Source organism: Notechis scutatus, chromosome 5 (genome assembly GCF_049901735.1).
Source record: "Notechis scutatus isolate UNSWTSFEM ecotype Mainland chromosome 5, rNotScu1.2, whole genome shotgun sequence".
NCBI classification, from domain to species: domain Eukaryota; kingdom Metazoa; phylum Chordata; class Lepidosauria; order Squamata; family Elapidae; genus Notechis; species Notechis scutatus.
Genome location: NC_142013.1, coordinates 37891370 through 37915107, shown reverse-complemented (window position 1 = coordinate 37915107; position 23738 = coordinate 37891370).

The window sequence follows — 23738 nt, the reverse complement described above, 5'->3', positions numbered from 1 at the left end:
CTACTATGGAGGCAGAATTCTCCTGTTTATCATTGTTATGTACAGAATTAATAATGTATAAACAAATGTTAATTGATATAGGTATAACTGTAGATTATCCTATAATTATTCATGAAGATAATCAGGCAGCAATTCAAATGGCCACAAATATTGGAGTAAAAACAAGGAGCAAGCATACAGATCTAAGATACCTAAACGTGAGACAATCTGTAAGAAGTAAGATGATTCAGCTAGAGTACTGTATGTCGGAGGACAATTTAGCTGATAATTTTACTAAAGCCCAAGGTGCCAGTAAGCACCAAGAGAGTTGTGAAAAATATGGGATAAGATTGTAAAGGAATTATATATTTATTTCACCCAAAAGGGGAGTATGTTAGGTATAACATTGATACCAAATATGGTTTGGGTGAATAAATATATAAAACTTAGATATCATGGTTTAAGTGCTTATCACTTTAAGCACAATGCAGCAGGCAATTAGCCGATTAAGGGTGCGGCTAGAAGTTACAATATAAGGAAGCATTAGAAGCTGGAAAGCTTGCTGTCTGTAACTGGCTGTAACTGTAACTGTGTGCTGCTGCGACTAACTGTGTCTTGCTGTGACTAATTGTGATTACTGACTGTGAGTGCCTGTGACTGAACTGTTTTTGTTTGCTACTGTTTGCTGAATATCCAGCGTTTGTTTCTCTGGAGAGTGAAACCGGAGGAGGAGAAGATATCTTTATCGGCTGATAAAGATATTGCAAGGACTCTTAACTTGGACTATACTAGTGAGTCTTACTGGATGGAAATACTGTGAATGACTTAATGGACTGAATGAAAATGCTTAAACTCTAACTGGATTAAAAACTATTTAAACTACAAACAGTGTTTGTGTTCAGTGTGTGTATACTCTGGGGCCCTTCCACTCTCCTTTGGTTGCCTGGCTTGACTACTGCTGCAATACTCTTCTAGGGGTTAATCCCCAAACACTAACATATATGTTTTCTGAGGTTTTTGCAGGTATTTGTATGTGGATCTTTGGTTATTCGGGTTTTCTCCCGCGTAAAATTGGAAGTATCTAGGCGACGTTTCGATGAAGTGTCATTCATCATCTTCAGGCTTGTGTCTTCGGCTTTGTGCTTCTTGGAGTAATGTGAGCTTGCAGCTGCTTCTTCCTTTTAACTGCTAGTGGGGGTGTGACTTGATTGGGTGGGGCTTGGCTGTGTTCTGATTGGGTGGGGGGTGTTCTGTTCAGGTGGGGGCTTGGTTGTGCTCAGGTATGTATGTATGTATGTGTATATATATATATATATATATATATATATATATATATATATATATATATATATATGTGTTTTCTTAAGTTTTGCTGGTACTTACATGTATGGTGTTGGCTTGGTTGGAGTATTTTCCCACGTCATTGTAGTTCTTTTAAAGTTGTAGCAGCGTTTCAGCAGAATCTCATCTGCCATCATCAGGCTTCTGTATTGTATCCAATACATATCTGTATCCAATACAGAAGCCTGATGATGGCAGATGAGATTCTGCTGAAACGTGCTACAACTTTAAAAGAACTACAATGACGTGGAAAATACCAACTAAGCTTTATATATATATATATATATATATATATATATATATATATATATATATATATATATATATATATATCGAGAGAGAGAGAGAGAAAGAGAGAGAGTGAGAGTTGTTAAGCAAGAAGAATGCTGCAACTTCGAAATATTGTAAATATTATAGAATTAAAAAATCCCTTTTTATGATCCTGTAATCCCTTAATTCAGGGTACAATGGAGGTGACTAGATGGAGCTGAGCATTTACTGGCCGGATGCCCTTCCTGACACCACACAGAATTTTTAGCAGCTATTTTTTCTTTAGGAGAGAAACATCTGCTGCTACCTAGGACCTAACTCTAGATATTGACTCATGGTATTAGTTACCTATGCACCAAAGAATGATTTGCCAAGATAATAGTTCCCAACCAATGGGCTGCAAATCATTGAAGGCTGTTCCTATTACCAGTACAGGGAAGGAAAAGGGTCAAAATCTTGGGAGAGTCTTTTTTTTTTTTTTTTTTTTGTAATATCACTTTAAATGTCATGAGATTTTGGCAAGAAAATAAAACATTTGACAGCCTTGTGGGTTTTGGGGTCCTAAGTATAGAACTGAAAAGTTTTTTTTAAAGTAGATTGTTTTTTAAAAAATGGAGGTTTTATGTTTAAATTCTGTTTCTTGGATTGGCAGTAAGAAGTATACTTATTTAGAAGGAAAAAAGTGGTTGGGATTCAGAATACCTTTTGGTATCATAATTGAGTTGAAAGTAATCTTGAGGAAGGAAAAAGATAATAAGATGCAGGCTTGCATTTCCAGGAAATGCAATGTGAAAAATCATCTTACACAAATAATAATAGGATACCTATCCTATGTTTTAAGAAATACATATCAGAATTGATATCAAGATTGAGAAACCAGTTTTAAGTCTTATTTTATTGACAATACAAGTTCTTCTGACTTAATGATTAAAATTGTGATAGGCAACTCTGTCACAACGCACCATGGCAGTTAAACAAAACATCATGTAACTGTGATGGGATAATGCCACTTTCCATTCAGTCGTTAAGTGAATGATCATAGACATTAAGCAGAATATTCTCTAAAGCAAAGCCTGAAGGCAGGGCAAGATGAAATGGATGGAAACTGATCAAGAGAAAACCAACTAGAACTAAGGAGAAGTTCCCTGACAATTCATCAATTAATCAGTGGAATGATTTGCCTCCAGAAATGGGTGCTTCAACAACTATTTGTATGAAATGGTATAGGATTTCCTGCTTTAGAAAGGGATTGGATTAGTCCTCCCCAACTCTGTTATTCTGTTACTGTGTTTTATGTCCATATTTTCCATTAACTTTCTTTGTCAGAAACTGGTTCTGAAACAAAACAAATGGTGATAATTGGGACTTTGGGACTCTGCTATGATTATAAGATGCAAGGATCACTTGCAAAGCTGTTTTTGCCCCCACTATTATATCTATGACTGGTCGTTCAAGGATGCAGTAAACAAGGTCTAATTTTACAAAGTTTTCCTATCTATGTAATATAATTAATTTGTCATGACTGTTGATGTACTTTTTTACGTCCTTTATCATTCTCTGCCAGTCTATGCCAGGGCTGTGATCACTGTTGTGGGTCATTTTAATAAAGACACCTTATTTACATTGTTTTGTTTCATATGTTAGTGAATCATGAGTATCCCACAATACACAGACTTCACTTTGGGGAAGAATATCCACAGAATATTTTACAAGTGCTGCTCTTAGTAGATACACATTTGGTGTCTCAATATAAAGCACCATGTTGCTTATGCAAAGTAAGGATAGTGCTAGTTAAGAAATTAAATGCTCTGAGGTAATAGAGCAATAGCTCATGTGTTTTGACATGTGAATATATCTATGGTTTACCTAGCAAACTTTCATCCTTGTCATTCCAAGGAGCAGATGCTAGATACTAGTTTTGTGAAAATAGAAGATGCTCTTAAGACCCAATCTAAGCCTGTTGATGATCTTGCTGATTTCCCATCTGTTGATTTTGCAACAAATTCAACTCTATTCTTGGTTCTTGTTCACATTCTCGGATATTATTAGTTCAGGGTCCACAATTCAGGATTTTCCACATAATGGAAAATGAAATCTTGTAAGCCAATAATAATGGCAAATACTGATCAAGTTGGGCAGACTGAAATCTAAGTCAACTCTCAAACAAATGTCACCTTTTAGTATTCTTTTAATATATCATAACTGAAATGGCACAACCAGGATATAACTCAATAGGACTAGTTGTCAGATCTTCATTGTGCAAATTATTAAAAAAAAGTATTGAAATCTCAAACTACTTCCCAAAATTGCAGTTTTCCAATGATTGTTTTGTTCTACCCATCTTCATCATAAACACTATTAATATAATAGACGTGCATAGGTTTTCATAGCCTTATAGACTTCTCAGATGTGATTTCATTAAAAAGGTTTAAAGTCTACTTTTGATATAACAATGAGTATTTATGTCAGAGGTGCATTTTTTTTATTGGGCAAAGACTATGCTCCCATAGCTGTATTCAAAAAGTACATATAAAAATGAAATACATTTCATGTAAATTTTATTTACATGTAATTAAAATTAAACATTTAAGGTACTATATGTTAGCCAATCACTTAGTAATTTTCTCTCAAACTAAACATTACAACTTGATAAGAAGATATAAGGTTAAGGGACAGAAGTTAAAAAAGAAAGGGAACAAAATATAGATCTCACTCATGGTGTTGCTCCTATCTGAAGACTTTTATTGTAGATCAATTCAGTAGGAACTTAGGCTTCACACCACAGCTGTTCATATTAAGTTTGACAAATTTCGTGCATCCTTGTTATTTTGGTAGAGATCATCAGGCAGCGATAATATCTATAATTGATATATGGTTGACCATTGATAGGATGTAGCCTGGCTAGATTTCATTGCCTTTCTGAATATCAAGATCTGCAGCAGCATGGATGCAAAGTGCAGTGATTATTGTGTTGAATTATGTTTACCGACATAGAAATAAAGGGAGGCTAGTGTAGATCTATTTCAAGCTATTTAGCTCTTATCAGCTAGCCATACCTTTCTGGGATTTGAATCTGGGCTACAGAAGCAGTATGTTCTGTCCCATAATTGGGTAAACTAGGCTGCCCTGATAAACTGGTCTCACTGAAAAAAAACAAACACTTGCAATGTGTTTTTTTGATACTTGATAATTCTTGATACCTTTGCACAGATAAGATATGCTATTCGAAAAGAGCCTCTATCTGATATTTGACTGTAGGGATGCATTAATACATAATTCTTGTACAATCATAGAGTCACTGGTATTATAGTTTACAAATAACACTAAATCAGAATCAGTTTATCTGAATAATTTATTTATATGTCAAGACTCTTTTCGATGACTAACCTAGGGTTATCACATAGTATTTGAACAACCAATAGTTCACAGTAATGCTTTCTGTTTCTCTTTCCTGACATCTAATAGTCATATACAGTGTATATATGTTTGCAAACTACATATCATAATTCAATATAACATTATTTTACACAAAATATATTGCATTTGATAAGGATATATAATAGGAATATATCTAATAAGAGATCTAGTAGAATAATAAATCCTAGTCAAGTTTTTTCTTGTAGTTTTTTATACTTTGAACTAAGATAAGACCAAACTGTGTTTGTTAGGTGAGGAACTTGAGAAGAGAGAGCAGATATATTATTGAAAACTAGGATACAACCTTTAATGATTTTTTAAAAGGGGATATGATAATGAGGAGGAGAAGGATTGTACAATATAAAATCTATAGGATATACAGCTGAGCCTTTTTCTCCACACACCTATTGAAGGGGTTCATTAATTTTATAAAATCCCATTGGATTGTTGGGGTAGGGGTGTAACTAAAAAAAGATTAATTCATTCTGAAATTAATGAGGGACACGATGGCTATTTGGGAGGGGGGGGGGGCTGAAGTTCATGGTATGCTGCTGCAGGCAGACAATTAACTTCAAAGAAAATTTTCCATCCTATTTGGACAGGTAGTTAATGGACATGACTTAATGATGCAGTGAAGTTGTGCTGACTGATTTTCCCTTCAGTCTTACAACAGATTTATGAAAATCCTCTCTCAATACAAATTTTAATATTGGATATTGGGCTTTATGTAATGATTATTCTGAGCAAAGAAAAAAAATGAAAAGGGACCTGACATTTATTGTTCTATCTTAGTCATTTGATAAATGCTTTAGTTAAGCCAATGTTGAATCAAGGGCATGCCAGTTATGATGCTCATTGGATAGTAATCTTATTTTTCTTCTTAAATTATTTTAGTTCTTCCTCATATACCAGCCTGAAAGATCAAGAATCAACTAGTAAGTATTTTTTAAAAAGTTATTATATAGGGATATAATAATTCCACTACCTACTACCCCTCCCTTGAGTGTAGAGTTTCTGGAAATGGTTTGAAATCTAAAAATATTTCTGGCAGAAATAGTTGCACCAGACGTCTTAATTATTATGTTTCCAAGGAAATGACAGCCTGCCTAAAAGAAACTGACAAATCTTCCCTGCAGCTATGTGCTTTTTATATTGGAACTTTAAGTTATTATAAATTACTCAGGACTGAAACTGGCTTGAACACAATACATCAGATTTAAACCAGCGGGCAGGTTATTCCTTGGGTCCATTAACTCTTCCTTGCCCACAGTCCATCTGCCTCCACTCCACATGCCTGTGTAAGAAAAACTAAGCTAGAAATTTCAAGGCTTTCAAAGGAAATGGTGAAAGGTTGCCTGCAGCCCCTCCCTTTGCTAGCCTATACCTATTCATTTCAAGTTATCAAAATGAACATGAAAGCTCAGTACGCCATTTGGCTGGGGCACTCCCCTGCTTGCTGTTCTCAACAGCCGTTGTTTGATTTGAGGCATGGCTTGATATGTTGACTGCCAGATCTACACATCAAAAGAGGCATTCAATCTCCATGCCTGCTAGCTCCTAGCTAGAGGTGAAAAGAAAAGGCAGGAAAGTGCTCTGGCATTTGCTGTGCATATTATAACAATGTACAAAGTCGAGTAAACATTCTGAACTAGATCCTGCTGAGCAGATGCTTTGGGGACTGCAGTGTCACACACACCGAGACTTTTGGCCTCCCAAATTAGTTTATATAATCTACAGGAATAAGAAAAGGAATCAAATACCTTTGCAAGAGAATTATTTTTGGAAGCTTCCAGTGAGTATTCATGACAAACTCGATATCCTTGAAGAAGGCATTGTGATGGAGATCAGCAGCCAGCACTCTTGTCAATCTGCATGACAAATCTGTAAAAAAAAGAGAGAGATTGTGAAATTGCCCACTTGCACTCTGCTTCTTATGAGTAGACTGCAAAGTTTTTGCAGTTAGCTCATGTGTTGAGGGATTTAAATTAAGTTCATAGCTGTAATGCAGTTTATATGGACATATAAACTATTAAACTATCTATTGGACCGGATGGAATATGTGCCTACTTCTTAAGAAAGCTATCCACTGCCATAGCCAAACCTCTAAGCATAATCTTTGAAAAATCTTTCAGGACCAGCTCCTTGCCTAACCTATGGTCACAAGCCACAGTCACCCCCATCTTCAAAAAGGGAGACCCAAGCCTAGTTGAAAATTACAGGCCAATCTCCTTATGCTGCGTCACCTGTAAAGTCATGGAATCAATTATTAACCAATCCATCATCCTCCACTTAGAGACAAATAACCTACTCTCCAATAAACAATTTGGTTTCAGAAAAAAACTATCCTGTAATCTACAACTCTTACACTGCAAAAACATATGGACGACACAACTCGACCAGGGCAAAGCAATAGACGCAATCTACATAGCCTTCTGTAAAGCCTTTGATTCAGTGGTACACGACAAACTACTCCTAAAAATAAAATCCTATGGTATCTCTGGACAACTGAATAACTGGATAGAAGCATTCCTGTCAAACAGACAACAAATGGTCAAAATCGGAAGCGCCCTATCAAATCCAGTACCTGTCAATAGTGGTGTCCCCCAAGGCAGTGTTCTAGGACCAACTCTCTTCATACTCTACATAAACGACCTCTGTGATCATATTAAGAGTAATTGCGTTCTCTTCGCTGATGATGTAAAGCTGTTCAATACCACAGACAATACTGCTACCCTACAAAAAGATCTTGACTATGTATCAGAATGGTCAAACAAATGGCAACTTCAAATCTCAACAAATAAATGCTCTGTCTTACATATTGGCAAAAAAAATCAGAAAATAAAATACAAGCTGATTAGTCAAGAACTTGTTGATGACCCAAGCTCTGTAAAGGACCTTGGAATACTCACCTCTAATGATCTAAGTGCTAGAGCCCACTGCAACTACATAGCCAAAAAGGCATTAAGAGTTGTTAACCTAATCCTACGTAGCTTTTTCTCTGGTAATATCACACTACTAACCAGAGCATACAAAACATTTGCTAGACCAATACTCGAATACAGTTCATCAGTCTGGAACCCATATTACGTATCTGATATTAGCACAATTGAGAAAGTCCAGAAATATTTCACAAGAAGAGTTCTCCACTCCTCTACTCGTTGTAGAATACCTTATGCCACCAGACTTGAAATTCTAGAACTAGAAAACCTTGAATTACGCCGTCTTCGGTCTGACTTAAGCATGGTATATAAAATCATACATTGCAATGTCCTACCTGTCAGTGAATACTTCAGCTTCAACCATAACAACACAAGAGCACACAATAGATACAAACTCAAAGTAAACCGCACCAAACTTGATTGCAGGAAATACGACTTCAGCAATAGAGTGGTCAATGTCTGGAATACTCTACCCGACTCTGTAGTTTCTTCCCCAAACCCCAAAAACTTTAACCTTAGACTGTTTACTATTGACCTCACCCCTTTCCTAAGAGGTTTGTAGGGGGCGTGCATAAGCGCACCAACGTGCCTACCGTCCCTGTCCTATTGTTTCTCTTATTCTTTTATTTTTCTTATATGTACCCATTTCATGTATTCATAACTATGTATACACTTATACTTATTATCTTGTAAACAATTGGCAAATCAAATAAATAAATAAATAAATAAGGTTAAGGAGAGCCACATTTCTTAACCACTTTCAGATTAATTAATTTAACTCAACAGGGATTTTTTTGAAGCAGCAGGATAAGAAAATTATGTGAAAGGATGATTCACCATCATTTTGGCCTAATTACATGCCAATATCTTAACCAATTGGGTGAGACATGTATCTAATATGTTTACCAACTTGAGTTATAGTATTTGTAAAATTAATAAAGATGGGATAAAAAAAATCATAAAGCAAATTCCTCCACTGCTATCTCAGTCACAAAATCAAGCAAGTCAGGTAGGGAAGCTGTGATGCAGTAGGCCAGATGGTTCAGTGGAGGCAATTCCATCTGATTCTTTGGTAGTGCTAGACTCTATTCTCCACTCAATTTTTAAAGATCTTTAGACATTGATTTATTTTTAAAAGGATAGATATTTGGCATATTGCAAAGCAACCTGTAGCATGTTATTTATCATAAAATACTTTTGTATGCCAAATAGGACCCAAGGGAGGGAGGGAGGGAGGAAGAACCTTACTAAGAAGGAGAATACAGGGACAGCAAAGTATTAAGAACTATTTTGCAAGAAGTATGCTATATGGTGAGAGATGAAGCACTTTGATTGATGAGTAACAATTTTATAACTATGGAAACTATGAATCCATTTTGTGAAAGAACCTACAACATATATTAAATATACTGAATGTGCTGACCAACTCCAAAAGAATGAAAAATATGGTCAAGTCTGTCAAGACCCTTTTGAATCTTGAGTCTGTTAAAATGTTGGCAACACTTCTCAGCGTGATGTCATCTGAAAATGTGATGAGTTCCTTTCTATCCCTCATCTAAATCATAGAGAGATATAACCAACTTTTTGCACACTTCTATTATAAGAAGTGGCATCAGTTGAATAGGTTGATAATACTTTTCTGGTGTCATAAAACTGCTGTAGACATATTTGAGAACTAAGGCCACTGGTTGCGTGATAATACCCTAACAATACCATGGGGGTGGGGGGAAGGGTCAAACTTTTTCTCAGATGTAACCAATCCAAATGAAAGTCAGTATATATATATATATATATATATATATATATATATATATATATATATATATATATATATATATATAGTATGTATGTATGTATGTATATATGTATATATGTATATATATGTATGTATATATATATATATATATATATATATATATATATATATATATATATATATATGTTTTCTTAAGTTTTAAGTGGGTACGGCCAAGGCCATACATACATACATACATACATACATACATACATACATACATACATACATATATATATATATATATATATATATATATATATATATATATATATATGGTTTTTGCGGGTATTTGTATATGGATCTTTGGTTATTTGGGTTTTCTCCCGCATAAATTGGAAGTATCTGGCGACGTTTTGATGAAATCTCATTCGTCATCTTCAGGCTTGTGTCTTCGGCTTTGTGCTTCTCAGAGTAATGTGAGCTTGCAGCTGCTTCTTCCTTTTAACTGCTAGTGGGGGTGTGACTTGATTGGGTGGGGGCTTGGCTGTGTTCTGATTGGTTGGGGGGTTGGTTGTGTTCTGATTGTCTGGGGGTGTGTTCTGTTCAGGTGGGGGCTTGGTTGTGCTCAGGTTAGTCTTAGTTGCTGGGGATTTGAGCTGGTGAGCTGTGATCCTGTTGTTTGGCTTCGCGTTCACAAGATGCTACCACCACACTTCCACATAGAAAGCAGACTCACACCCACACAGATGATGAAACACGACCACAGACCAGAAGCCGTACCGCAGCTACATCACTACCCGCTTCAAACCCCTCCGACCCATACATGAAGCGAACGGACGCCCACCATGAAGATGTGGCACGACCACGAATGCGAAGCCAAACAACAGGATCACAGCTCACCAGCTCAAATCCCCCAGCAACTAAGACTAACCTGAGCACAACCAAGCCCCCACCTGAACAGAACACACCCCCAGACAATGGGAACACAGCCAAACCCCCAACCAATGAGAACACACCCCCACCCAATCAGAACACAGCCAAGCCCCCACCCAATCAAGTCACACCCCCACTAGCAGTTAAAAGGAAGAAGCAGCTGCAAGCTCACATTACTCCGAGAAGCACAAAGCTGAAGACACAAGCCTGAAGATGACGAATGAGATTTCGTCGAAACGTCGCCAAGATACTTCCAATTTTACGCGGGAGAAAACCCGAATAACCAAAGAGATAGATAGATAGATAGATAGATAGATAGATAGATAGATAGATAGATAGATAGATAGATAGATAGACAGATAGGTATGTATGTTGGTTTTCTTAAGTTTTCGCGGGTATTTATATGTATGGTATTCAGCTTTGTTTGGGTATTTTCCCACGTCATTTTTGTTGTGCTTTTAAAGTTGTAGCAATGTTTCGGCAGAATCTCATCTGCCATCATCAAGCTTCTGTATAGTGTTTGTCAGACATTTAAGACATCCTGAAGTTAGTTAACTCTAAAACAGTCATGAGAGAAATACTTTCGATGTATGTTGGTTTTCTTAAGTTTTCATGGTATTTATATGTATGGTATTCAGCTTTGTTTGGGTATTTTCCCACGTCATTTTTGTTGTGCTTTTTAAAGTTGTAGCAATGTTTCGGCAGAATCTCATCTGCCATCATCAAGCTTCTGTATAGTGTTTGTCAGACATTTAAGACATCCTGAAGTTAGTTAACTCTAAAACAGTCATGAGAGAAATACTTTCGAATGATCAAATATAATATCTGCTTTTAGACTTTATTTGGTGCAAAAGGCAGATTTGCTAATTAATACATGTTAAAAAATTAAATGTCACTGTCTTTTGATTCCTGTGAATTAAACTCCCTACATTCTCTTATTGAAATTACTAAGAATAATAATGGCATTTCTGACAATTTGCAACACTTATGTACTTTAAGTTGAAAGTAACTTGATCATAATGTTGTAATAATTCAAACACATTTTTTTTTATAATTCAAGCAACGTTTTAATTACTTCAATATTTATTTCAATTTTATATGTTCCTTTTAACCACAGGCATTAACCTTAGTCATTTAGCCTTAGGCAAGCACCCCTTCAAATTGCAAATTAATTGAGACCTCTTTTTCCATTTATGCACAGATGTTATTTGAGACAGCTTGGCTATCTGTGTACAGACTATTTTTTAAAAACAGAAATCCTATGTATAATGCATGCCTTTACTAAGCAAGCAAATGTCAGACTTCTCATTAGAAGAGTATGGACCGTGTTCTTTTTTTACTATAATTTAATTCTGTCCATGTCTAGTAAAATAACAAAATCAGAAAAGAAGTCATTTTGCTAAATTTATGAATAAACACCACACCGCCCTTTGAGATTCAGAAATCAGAAAAGAACTTTCAAGGTTTGTGTTCTTTGAGGTTTCCTGGGAATAGCTTTGGTTAGAGAATTATATCAAGGTAGATCGCAGAATGTAACTCTTATAACTCTCACTCTTTCCTCACCCCTAAAAAAATTCTACATAAACTTCAAACTACAGTGACTACTTAGTGAATTGTTTGGGGGGAGGTTGTTGTTGTTGTTGCATGTGCTAAACACCTTGTCCATTTCTTTCATAGCTATTTTCCCTAGAGCTCAGTCTCCATTTTGGAGGGAACTTTGGTATTTTTCTTATATTTACAGATTCTCTTTTGATTTAAGTGTTTTTATCTAAGCCCAACACCAAAACTATTTGTCTTCCCTCACATATGATTCATTTGGTAGAAGTTATATAGATAATTTTAGTGCCAGTTCATGTTTGGGACTTATAACCAACATAGTTCAGCTAACATAATTCAGAAGGCCTATTCTTTTGCAAATTAAATAAAGCATCTAGGTTTTAATTGTCCTTGTAATTTTTGATTAGAGCAAAGGAGAATATATTTTCCTTCTTTTGACTTTGCTCCTATACTAGTTTTTGGAGTTATGAAAACAAGGTCATGATGGTGAAAGCAATGAAAGTGACCAGTGCTGAACAGCTCTGTGTAGTCCTGGATAAATAGTGCTAGTTTAGTGGGTTTAATTCTTACATTATGATTGCTTCGAGAATGGTATCATGCATTCAGATGGAAGATTAAACATTTGATTATACTGCTGCTTTGAAGACAAGTGTTAAAGTGATCTATACAAAGGAACATTGGGGGTTAGAAAACTCTATTGTTTAAAAAAGAAAAGGATAACCAAGCATTTTTTTAAGTTTACAATCGCAAATATAAAAACTAACACAAACTACATAAAAAGAAGCAAAAAGTAGAAGGATAAAATATATAAGAAAAGGGAAAGAAGATATATAAACAAATTTAGTAAATTTCATACCTCTAGTATTTCAAAGTCTCTCATTTCCATATCTCTTTTTTTTTTGGCCACAAGATGGCGGCGCGCATGGTCACAGAGGCTCAATGATCCCGAGATCTGTTCTTCCTTTTGTGTTTTTACTTCTTTTTGTTCCTGCATTTTACTTCATCCTGCAACGGACTAACGTACTGTCGAGAAAACCTGATAAGTATAGGACAGCAACTGCTGGGCCTGATGGCATTCCTGGTGCAGTAGTTAAAGCATGTGCAGTTGGCAGAAATACTTACAGAGCTGTTCAATCTATCTTTAACACATGCCATCATCCCACAATGCCTGAAGGCTGCAACCATCATCCCCGTTCCCCCCTCCAAAAAAATATAAACACTCTCAATGACTAAAGGCCCATAGCATTAACAAGCGCCATTATGAAGGTTTTGAGTGACTAGTTTCACAGCACATCAGAGACTGCCTCCACCCCTCCTTTGATCAACATGAGTTTGCTTATAGAGCAAACTGATCTACAGAGGATGCTGTGGCCATCACACTTCATAGAGAGCTGAGTCATCTGGAGAACAAACAGAGCTATGTGAGGATGCTCTTTGTGGACTACAGCTCTGCGTTTAACACTATCATCCCAGATATACTAGTAACCAAACTGTATAATCTGCAGGTCCCCATCCCCACGTGCTCCTGGATTAAGAACTTTTTGACAAACAGACCACAGTCTGTTAGACTTGGCCCCCACCTTTCTTTCACTATTACACTCAGTACTGGTTCCCCCCAGGATTGTGTCTTGAGCCCCCTGCTATATGCCTTGTACACCTTTGACTGCTTAAAAAGCCATGCAACAAACACCATCATAAAGTTTGTGGATGACATGACTGTGATTGGTCTCATCTCCAGAGAGGATGAGACGGCATATAGGGCAGAAGTCTATCTGGTGTTCACAGAACAATCTGTCGCTGAATGTCCATAAAACCAAAGAACTGATTATGGACTTCAGGAAACATGGACAGGACCACACCCCACTCATCATCAATGGAGAACGAGTGGAAACTGTTCCTACGATCAGATTCCTTGGCATCCATATTTCAGCTGATATCTCCTGGTTGCCTAATACCAAGGCCATAGTGAAGAAGGCTCAGCAGTGGCTGCACTTCCTGCGGGTTGTCAGGAAGAACAATCTGGATAAGAAGCTGTTGCTGGCTTTCTATAAAGCCTCTGTGGAGAGCACTCTGACATATTGTCTGGGTGTGTGGTATGCAGGCTCCACAGTTGAGGACAGGAAAACTGTACAGAGGGTGATAAATACAGCTCAATAGATCATTGGTTGCCCTCTGCCCTCCCTGGAAGACTTAGCCAGGTCCCGCTGCCAAAGCAGAATCAAGGCCATTATAGAAGACCCCTCACACCCTGGCAATTATCCTTTTGACCTGCTGCTGTCTGGACAGCGTTTTAGGTCAATAAAATCCCACACCACTAGACTAACAAATAGTTTCTTTCCCTGGGCCATCCGAACCACAAATAAACATGAAGTCACTACCTTATTAAGATGTGAAAAGATGTGAAATCTCAATACCCCATTCAGATGTATAATAACATATTACAGTACAATCCAACTCTTGTGTATTATACTTGGCAAAGCGTTACAGTCAGTGTTGGATGTATATTTTGTGTATATTCATAGATATTGTACTCTCAAATTGCAAATGGAAATGTGGGTACTTTATTTTTCTTATCTTCATTTTTAAGTGCTTTGGTTTTATTGAACAGTTGCTGGGGTGCATCCACAGTTTCGTTGTACTTGTACAATGACAATTCTAATTCTAATTTTCTCAACAATCAAATTGTAAAAACTAATCAATCAGCAAAAGTCTATCAAAAATTACAGAAATATTAACATATATTTTGTAATCCAAATTTACCACTTTAAGAAATAAAAGAAAAATCTCTCCTCATCATGTATAGAGTGTCCTGCTTGAGCAGGCGCTTGGACTAGAAGACCTCCAACATCCTTTCCAACCCTGTTATTTTGTTATTCTGTTATCTTATCATTCAGTCATGGTCAAAACCACATCCCATTAACAGCTGTCAGAAACTACAACATATTTTAGATCAGATTTACTTTCTAAACTTTTGGTTTAGTTTTTAAAAGTTTACTCTTTAAATCAAGCAATGTCTTACAAGTTCATTTCCTCTCTGTCTCATTTCTGGAATACTTTCAGTAATTTCTGTTTGTCTCTTCACAGAAACAGTTTCTTTGGTTTCACACTTTCATTTTATAAATCTGAGAAAACAAGGCTTTTTAAGTCACTCTTCTGACCTTATTATTTCTACATCCCTTTTAATTAAAACATCAGCTTGTTTCAATACCCTTTTAGCATTTTTTTCTATGTCATGTTTCTAATCCAGCATTTTTTCTCTCCAAATTCACATTGAAATCAGTCTCAGTTTCTGTTGTACTCAGTAAAATCTGTTGTTCCTCTATATCACGGGTGTCAAACACGCTGCGTCACATTGCTGTCATGTGATGTTTTGCAAAGTTTTTCCCTTCACAGAGCTGGGGTGGGCATGGCCTTCATGTGACAAATCTGGCCTGTGGACCACCAGTTTGACAGCCTTGCTCTATATCAGGGGTGGGATTCAAATTTTTTAACAACCGATTCTGTGGACATGGCTTAGTTGGTGGGCGTGGCTTAGTTGATGAGTGTGGCTTAGTTGGTGAGCATGTCTTGGTGGTCATGTGACTGGCTGGGTGTGGTTAGGTGATCATGTGACTGGGGTGGGTGTGGCTAGGTGGCCATGTGACAGGCAAACCAAATATAAGTGGTTCTCGCTTAATGGCTAGTTGCTTAGGAAGTGTTCTAATTTATGACTGACCTCCCCAAAGCTACTTGACCTGTTTTTGGATTTTTGACAGCCATGCACACACACACACACATGCACACACACATACACTGTCCCTTCTAACCTTGCTATTCTATTATTTTGTAAGGATCTCATGCTGGAGCAGGGGGGGTTGGACAAGAAGATGACCTCTCTTTCTCTCTCTCATGTGAAGCAATCACTCTTCAACTACAATTCTTGCTGCACCATATAAAATGACCTTGACAGTCTTATATTTTAACCTGCTCTTTCCCCCCCAGGAGGATTTTTCGGTTTGTTAGGAAATTCCTCATGGAATCATTTAACCAATCTATCTGCATGTACATCCCAAACTTTTGACCCAAGTAGCATCTGATACAGGGTAACCCTTCCATAAACCAAATATTGCAATTGTCCATGGTGTAATCTAGAATCGACAATTGTTTTTATTTCATAATGTGTCTCACCCTGTACGATTAAAGGATTTGGGGGAGTGATTGGTATTGGTCTTATCATTGATGTGCTAGCTGGTTGTAATAAACTACTATGGAACACTGGGTGAATTTTTCCTAATAGTTGGGGAAGAGTTAGTTGGACTGTGACCGGATTAATTATTTTCGAAATCAGGAATGGACCTAAGAATTTAGGTCCCCAAACAGCAACCCGGGGGTCCTCTTTTCTGACACGAAGCTCTACGGGTTTCGTGTATCCACTAGGGATCCTCCAACGCGAGAAGAGGTGATCAAAATGCCACAGCTGGGCTTCTCCACCTCTGGACGCCCCTGTCCTGCCACCGGAGGTCTCAACGTTTTACTAGGAAGTTTCAATTGAAGATATTTGGTTGGCAAATATACTTTGTCTTCTACTTTAAATGGTGGTTGGAGGGATCTATATTTGTCTGCTTGCTTTTTGTAATCTTTTGCGGCTTCAGACAAAGCTTTTTTTGTGTCCTCCCAACCTTTTTTTAATGAGTTCATGCATTCTGTTACAGACATGGATGTAGGAGGTTCTCTAGGTAATTCTGGCATTGGGACAAATTCTATGCCAGTGTTGTTTTGGAATGGAGTCAACCCTGTGCTGCTATGTACTGCATTATTATAAGCAACGTCTGCAAATGGTAATAATTCAGCCCAATTTTCCTGTTGATAATTCATATAACATATAATGTATTGTTCCACCATGGTGTTCATCCTCTCTGCTGTTCCGTTGCAGGCTGGATGGAATGCTGAGGATAACCCTCGAGAGGAGCCAATACACTTTAAGAACTCCCTCCAAAATTTAGCAGTAAATTGTACCCCTCTGTCTGATATTATTCTGTGAGGTACTCCATGTAGTCTATAAATATGCTTCAAGAACAGTTTTGCAAGCTTTTTTTGCAGATGGAAGTCCTTTACAGGCTGTAAGTGGGCGTGCTTAGAGAATAAGTCAATCACAGTCCAAATGATTGTATTCCCCCAACTCTCAGGTAATTCTATGATAAAGTCCATTGTGATTTCTTCCCACGGGTATGTTGGTTCAGCTACTTGTTGGAGGAGGCCAGGAGTTTTTCCAGTTTTGTGTTTCATTGTGGCACAAATTGAGCAACTTTTTACAAAGTCCTCGATGTCAGGTTTCATTTTTGGCCACCAGAACTGTCTCCTGACTAAATGTAGGGTTTTTAAGGACCCCAAATGCCCCCCCCCCCCAGCTGCAAATCGTTGCTACACTTTAGTACCATGAGTCTTAGGTTTGCAGGTACATAAAGTTTAGTTCCTTTCCAAGCCAGTCCCTCATTCATTGTTAATTCATTTTGATGGTCAATAGGGCTGCTTTCAACTCTGGTCAGTTTGTCTTCCAGGCATTTGGGGTTGTGGTTGGCTTGGCCTGGAGTGGTTACTTGGCCTGCCGATTGAGCTTCTGATATCAAAACCTGGACTATTTCCTCTCTGTGACTGTCAAAGTAGGATTTCCTAGACAGGGCATCCACCAAGATGTTTTTCCCTCCGGAGGTATATTTCATGTTGAAGTTGAACTGCTTGAGGTATTGAGCCCAGCGGACTTGTTTAGGTGATAGTCTCTGAGGGGTCTTTAGAACCTCGAGGTTTTTGTGATCAGTCTACACCTCCGAAGGGGGGGCTGAGAGATTCAGCTAATGCTCCAGAGGGCCCTCCCCAAGCTTCCTCCATTGCTGGAAAAAATCCCTGGGGTTTTCAGCAGCCCCTTTAGCTGAGGAGTTTTGGAATGTTGTCAGGGTTCCAGAAATTGTCCATTTCAATCAGTAACTCTGAGACAAACATATTCTCAAAGTGCTTTATTAAAAACAGAAACTTGGCACGTCTGTGAGATTCTGAAACTAAAGTTTCCTTCCAGACTTCCAACAATACTCAATCTACACCCTCCCTTTTTCTTTCACATCATAAATCACATGAACCAATCACCCTTCAACTACAATTCTTGCTGCACCATAGAGAATGACCTTGAGAGTCTTATGTATCTATTATGTCTACTGAAAATTACTCAAATAACAACACCCCCCCTTCCATTCTCTGTAGCTGTGTGGCAGCTTTTAATAGGGATTCCAAAGCTGACAGAAGGAATCGATGCCTATCCTCAATACATGGGGATATATTCAATTTTTTAAACTAAATTGCTGTATCAAATATGCCTGATGAGAAATAATTCATATAAATAAGTAAAGTTAGAGAAAGAATAGAATTCAATCCCTTGCAATCATTTAATCTATTTTATAAAAGAAAACTAGGTTGTATTAGGCAAAGTAATTGCCAATGTTTTGAGAAGTAATTTTAAATTGCCTTAGCTTTTTTCTAGAACTTTCCCTTGATAGCAACAGTGCAACAGAAAGTCTATTATAATCAAAAGTATGAAAACTTTAAAGTGTATAGATAAATGTAATCTTTCTTAGCCTTGAATAAACAGTTATTTATTTTTGGGGAATTTCATGGTTACATTGTACTATATGCAGCTAAACCTATTAGTAAAACTATTACCTGAGGTATGTTTCCAATTGCTAAACAGCTTGGGCATTATCTGAACCGCTTATCCATAAAGCACTTAAAAAGCCTTTGTAATGAGATTTTAGAAGGACATGGATTGATTAGCTTTAATTCTCATTTAGGAAATGATACCCCCTCCCGGATTTTAATGTCTGTTTCACTAATGCCCATAGTTTAGATTTTGTAATATATTTAATTCTGATCTGGCTGTGCACTACAGAAGAAATGTCATTAAAGTTGAAATGAGCTGGATTTAAATGAACTGGATTCAAATACAATCTTCCAGTACAATGGAAGTGACAAATGCCAGGACTGATGGTTCGGTATATGTCAGATATTACTAGTTTGTCTTCCTCAACCTCCTCTCTCTCTATATGTAATAACTAATTACAAACTGAATTGATTGTATTTTTTATTGTATTGAATTGTAGGTTCTATACTTTAGGACTATTATAAAAATATACATTTTATTATTATGCTCATCTGAATTTTGCAACCCTGGTTCATAATCATTCTATGTATAATCTGTATTATGTTCCATGCATTTTGATAGTTATTGTGATATAGGAGTAACTCTAATTTAAAGTAATGCATCAACCTCTTAAGCCTCATACTGCTGAACATCTGACATGCAAGCAGTGGGTCTAGGGAATCTGAATTAATGTACGTAGCATGAAAAAAAAGTGAAAAGTTATATATAGCCTTAACAAGACATTTCTAAGGAAAGTTAAATTCCACTTAGTTCAATGAAACTATATTCTAGTGTGTATAGCATTGCTTCCTTAACAGTGCAAGCTTTCAAATTTCCAAAATATATATTTCTCATTCTGCACTTTGTATTCAACTCTGACTATTTTTTTTCTTATTTATGGAAATTGGAGTGGTAAGTTCTATGTTCATATTGTAAATTTATGAATATATAAAATATAGACTTATTTACATATGAAGATATATGACACACCTTCTGAAATGGAAAAATGGATCTATTACTTCAGAATATATGCAGCTCAAATTTTAATTTACTTCATTTTTTAAAAAAAGTTTCCTTGAATTTGAAAAGGAAGACATGGATAAGACTAAGCTAGTCTCTTTTCCTTTTTTAAATAATAATGGGAAAGAAAGTTCTTGTTTTACACATAAGAATTAGTTAGAATTAGAAAAACTTTATTGTCATTGTACAAGTACAACGAAACTATGGATGCACTCCAGCAACTGTTCGCAATACAATAAAACGAAAGCACTTAAAAATGAAGATAAGAAAAATAGAGTACCCACATCTCCATTTGCAATTTGAGAGTACAATATCTATGAATATACACAAAATATACATCCAACACTGACTGTAACACTTAGCCGAGTATAATACACAAGAGATGGATTGTACTGTAATATGTTATTATACATCTGAATGGGGTATTGAGATTTCACATCTTTTCACATCTTAATAAGGTAGTGACTTCATGTTTATTTGCGGTTCAGATGCCCCAGGGAAAGAAACTATTTGTTAGTCTAGTGGTGTGGGATTTTATTGACCTAAAACGCCGCCCAGACAGCAGCAGGTCAAAAAGATAATTGCCAGGGTGTGAGGGGTCTTCTATAATGGCCTTGATTCTGCTTTGGCAGCGGGACCTGGCTAAGTCTTCCAGGGAGGGCAGAGGGCAACCAATGATCTTTTGAGCTGTGTTTATCACCCTCTGTACAGTTTTCCTGTCCTCAACTGTGGAGCCTGCATACCACACACCCAGACAATATGTCAGAGTGCTCTCCACAGAGGCTTTATAGAAAGCCAGCAACAGCTTCTTATCCAGATTGTTCTTCCTGACAACCCGCAGGAAGTGCAGCCACTGCTGAGCCTTCTTCACTATGGCCTTGGTATTAGGAGACCAGGAGATATCAGCTGAAATATGGATGCCAAGAGATCTGATCGTAGGAACAGTTTCCATTCGTTCTCCGTTGATGATGAGTGGGGTGTGGACCTGTCCATGTTTCCTGAAGTCCATAATAAGTTCTTTGGTTTTATGTAAGAAATAAATATTGGGGACAAATCTTTAACAAATTTAGGGGAATGTTAGAATTGATTCTATGTTATCACTTGGTGATTCTTCCTACATAATCATCCTCATCTATCTAGGCAATAATAATGTAGCACAAAACTCATATGATTATAACTATCAGCTTGAAACTTTGGAAATCTTATGCAATCAACTTGATAAATGGCTAGCAGAGTCAACCTTTTAGTCAAAGTCAAAGTGTACCAGACACTTACAGTTGCAGAGGGGCTCAAATTATTTTCCAAAGCACCAGAAGAAAAGCAAGAAACAATGGATGGAAACTAATTAAGGAGAGAAGCAACCTGGGATGAAGGAGAAACTTCCTATCAGTGAGAACAATTAACTAGTGGGGCAGCTTTCTTTCAGAAGTACTTCATCACTGGAGGTTTTTAAAAAAAGATTGGACAGCCACTTGTCTGAAATGGATATATGTGTGTGTGTGTGTGTGTGTGTGTGAAGTTTTCACGGGTATTTATATATATGGTATTCAGCTTTGTTTGGGTATTTTCCCACGTCATTATAGTTGTGCTTTTAAAGTTGTAGCGACGTTTTGGCAGAATCTCATCTGCCATCATCAGGCTTCTGTGTTATGTTCATCTGTGAGTCAGGCTTTCAGAAACGGCTGTGAAAGCCTGACTCACAGACGAACACAATACAGAAGCCTGATGATGGCAGATGAGATTCTGCCGAAATGTTGCTACAACTTTAAAAGCACAACTATAATGACGTGGGAAATACCCGAACAAAGCAATCCATGATATAAATCCGTGCGAAAAAAATATATATATATATATATATATAATATACCATATAATATAAATACCAGATAGAAATAAATAGATAAGAAAATACACATATATATATAGATATAGATAGATAGATAGATAGATAGATAGATAGATAGATATATAGATAGATAGATAGATAGATAGATGATATATATATATATGATTGTTTTTTTCATTATGAATTGCTTTTATAGAAGTAGCGGAATAAATTATTATTATGGTTGGTCACACAGCCAGACTTGGCATTTTTATCTGCCTATCCAGTGTCTCCCCTAGGATAGGCAGATGTTGTTTGATGAAGTTGTTGCAGAATGTAAGGTGTTCCAAGTAAAACTGCTTTTTGCAATTGGCTGGTGATGATTTTGTCAGTGCTAATGGTATTCCATATTACCATTGGATCTATGTTTGCTTTTATTTTTCCATATAATTCTATTTCTATTTACAAGTTTTTGTCTTTTTCTCTTCTATTCTGCAGTCTCCAGGTACTGCAACATCCAGAATTCAGGCTTTTATTATAATTATGATGTGATCACTTAGCACTAGGTAATTTGAAAAGACAGCTAACCAACCAGCTAATGAATCATCTAACCCAGAAAGCAGCTTTCTGAATTTTCATAGCAAAAACTTGCTAACATCTGGCTCAAATGATGAGAACAGAAACCAGTAAACTTTGGGTACTTTTAAAGGATTATTTGCCAAATTACCAACACAGAAAATGAATCCAGTATTTATTTATAGGGAAATAGATTCTGACTTCATAACGTATCACTGTCCTTTCTAGAGATTAAACTATATGTGATGCAAAACAAAAAATAAATAAATCTAAAGACCTTGAAAACACAGATCAGTCTTGTTAGTGGAACAGTTAAAGCATAGTTGTTATTGATTGGTAGCACATTCCTTAATTGAAATTGCTTTTACACATAATAGTCTTCAATAAGCTTTTTTCTTTGTTTACAATATAATTAATGGATTTCTAACAACTGTCCCAAATGTCTGAATAAATAAGGCTGCTGCTAATTTAGGTTTACTTCTTGTGTGTCTCTAGAGAAGTATACATTTAGATAATTGTGGACAAGGTCAAAAAGTTGTAGTTCAGAAAATTAGAATTTAACTGTATTGATTTTATTTTTGGAACTATAAACATGAGTGCAAAATAAATATTAAGGACCTACTGTTCATTTTGTGCTACCATTAAAAGCAAAATTATACAGTAATATAAATTGCTAGTCACAAAATTGATTGATGATTGATAATTGATTGATAATTGATAATGTGAATGAGTTAAATATATAAATCTAAATTAAATATATACTGCAAATTTGTACTTGGTATCATTTTACAGGAGGCATAAATATGGGTTAAATATATTGGAAACATTCTGTTTACAAAACAAGAATAAAAATGAATAAAAATTAGTCCAATCTGTAAATAATACTGAGGGTTTGAACTGTCTTAAAGTGGTAACCATCATTGTTACAACAGTTTGCCAAAGCAATCTTTAGATGTAAGACATCTTCAGAAATATATAAAAAGAGGAATAACCATTCCATGAAGAATGTTGATGTATGATAGTAGTAACTTCAGTTTAACTTGCAATAATGCTTGTGAAACCTTTTTCAAAAACCTTCCTATGAAACTAATCGGACTTTACCCAAATGGGATCTGATTTGATTTTTTATAAGATTTATCATCTTTAGTACTATTAAAGATAGGGACAAAGTTAGTTCATTAATATTTTTTAAAATGCCTCATTCTGATCTCAGATGGTATTTTAATGAAAGAATGAATGAATTTAATGATTTCTTCTTCTTCTTTTAAACTCTAGTGGGGCTTACTTTGTTATGGAACTTAACATTCCACTAACTGATATGAATATTACAAAAATTGAAGCCTCTCAGTAGATCAGGTTGCAAATATTGATGAAGGCTGAGCTGAGTTTAAAAACTTAATAATTTGTCATTGAAAGACTATTATGGTAGAAGCAATGGTTCTGAGCTCTACACAAAGGCAGAATAAACAGAAGTAACTG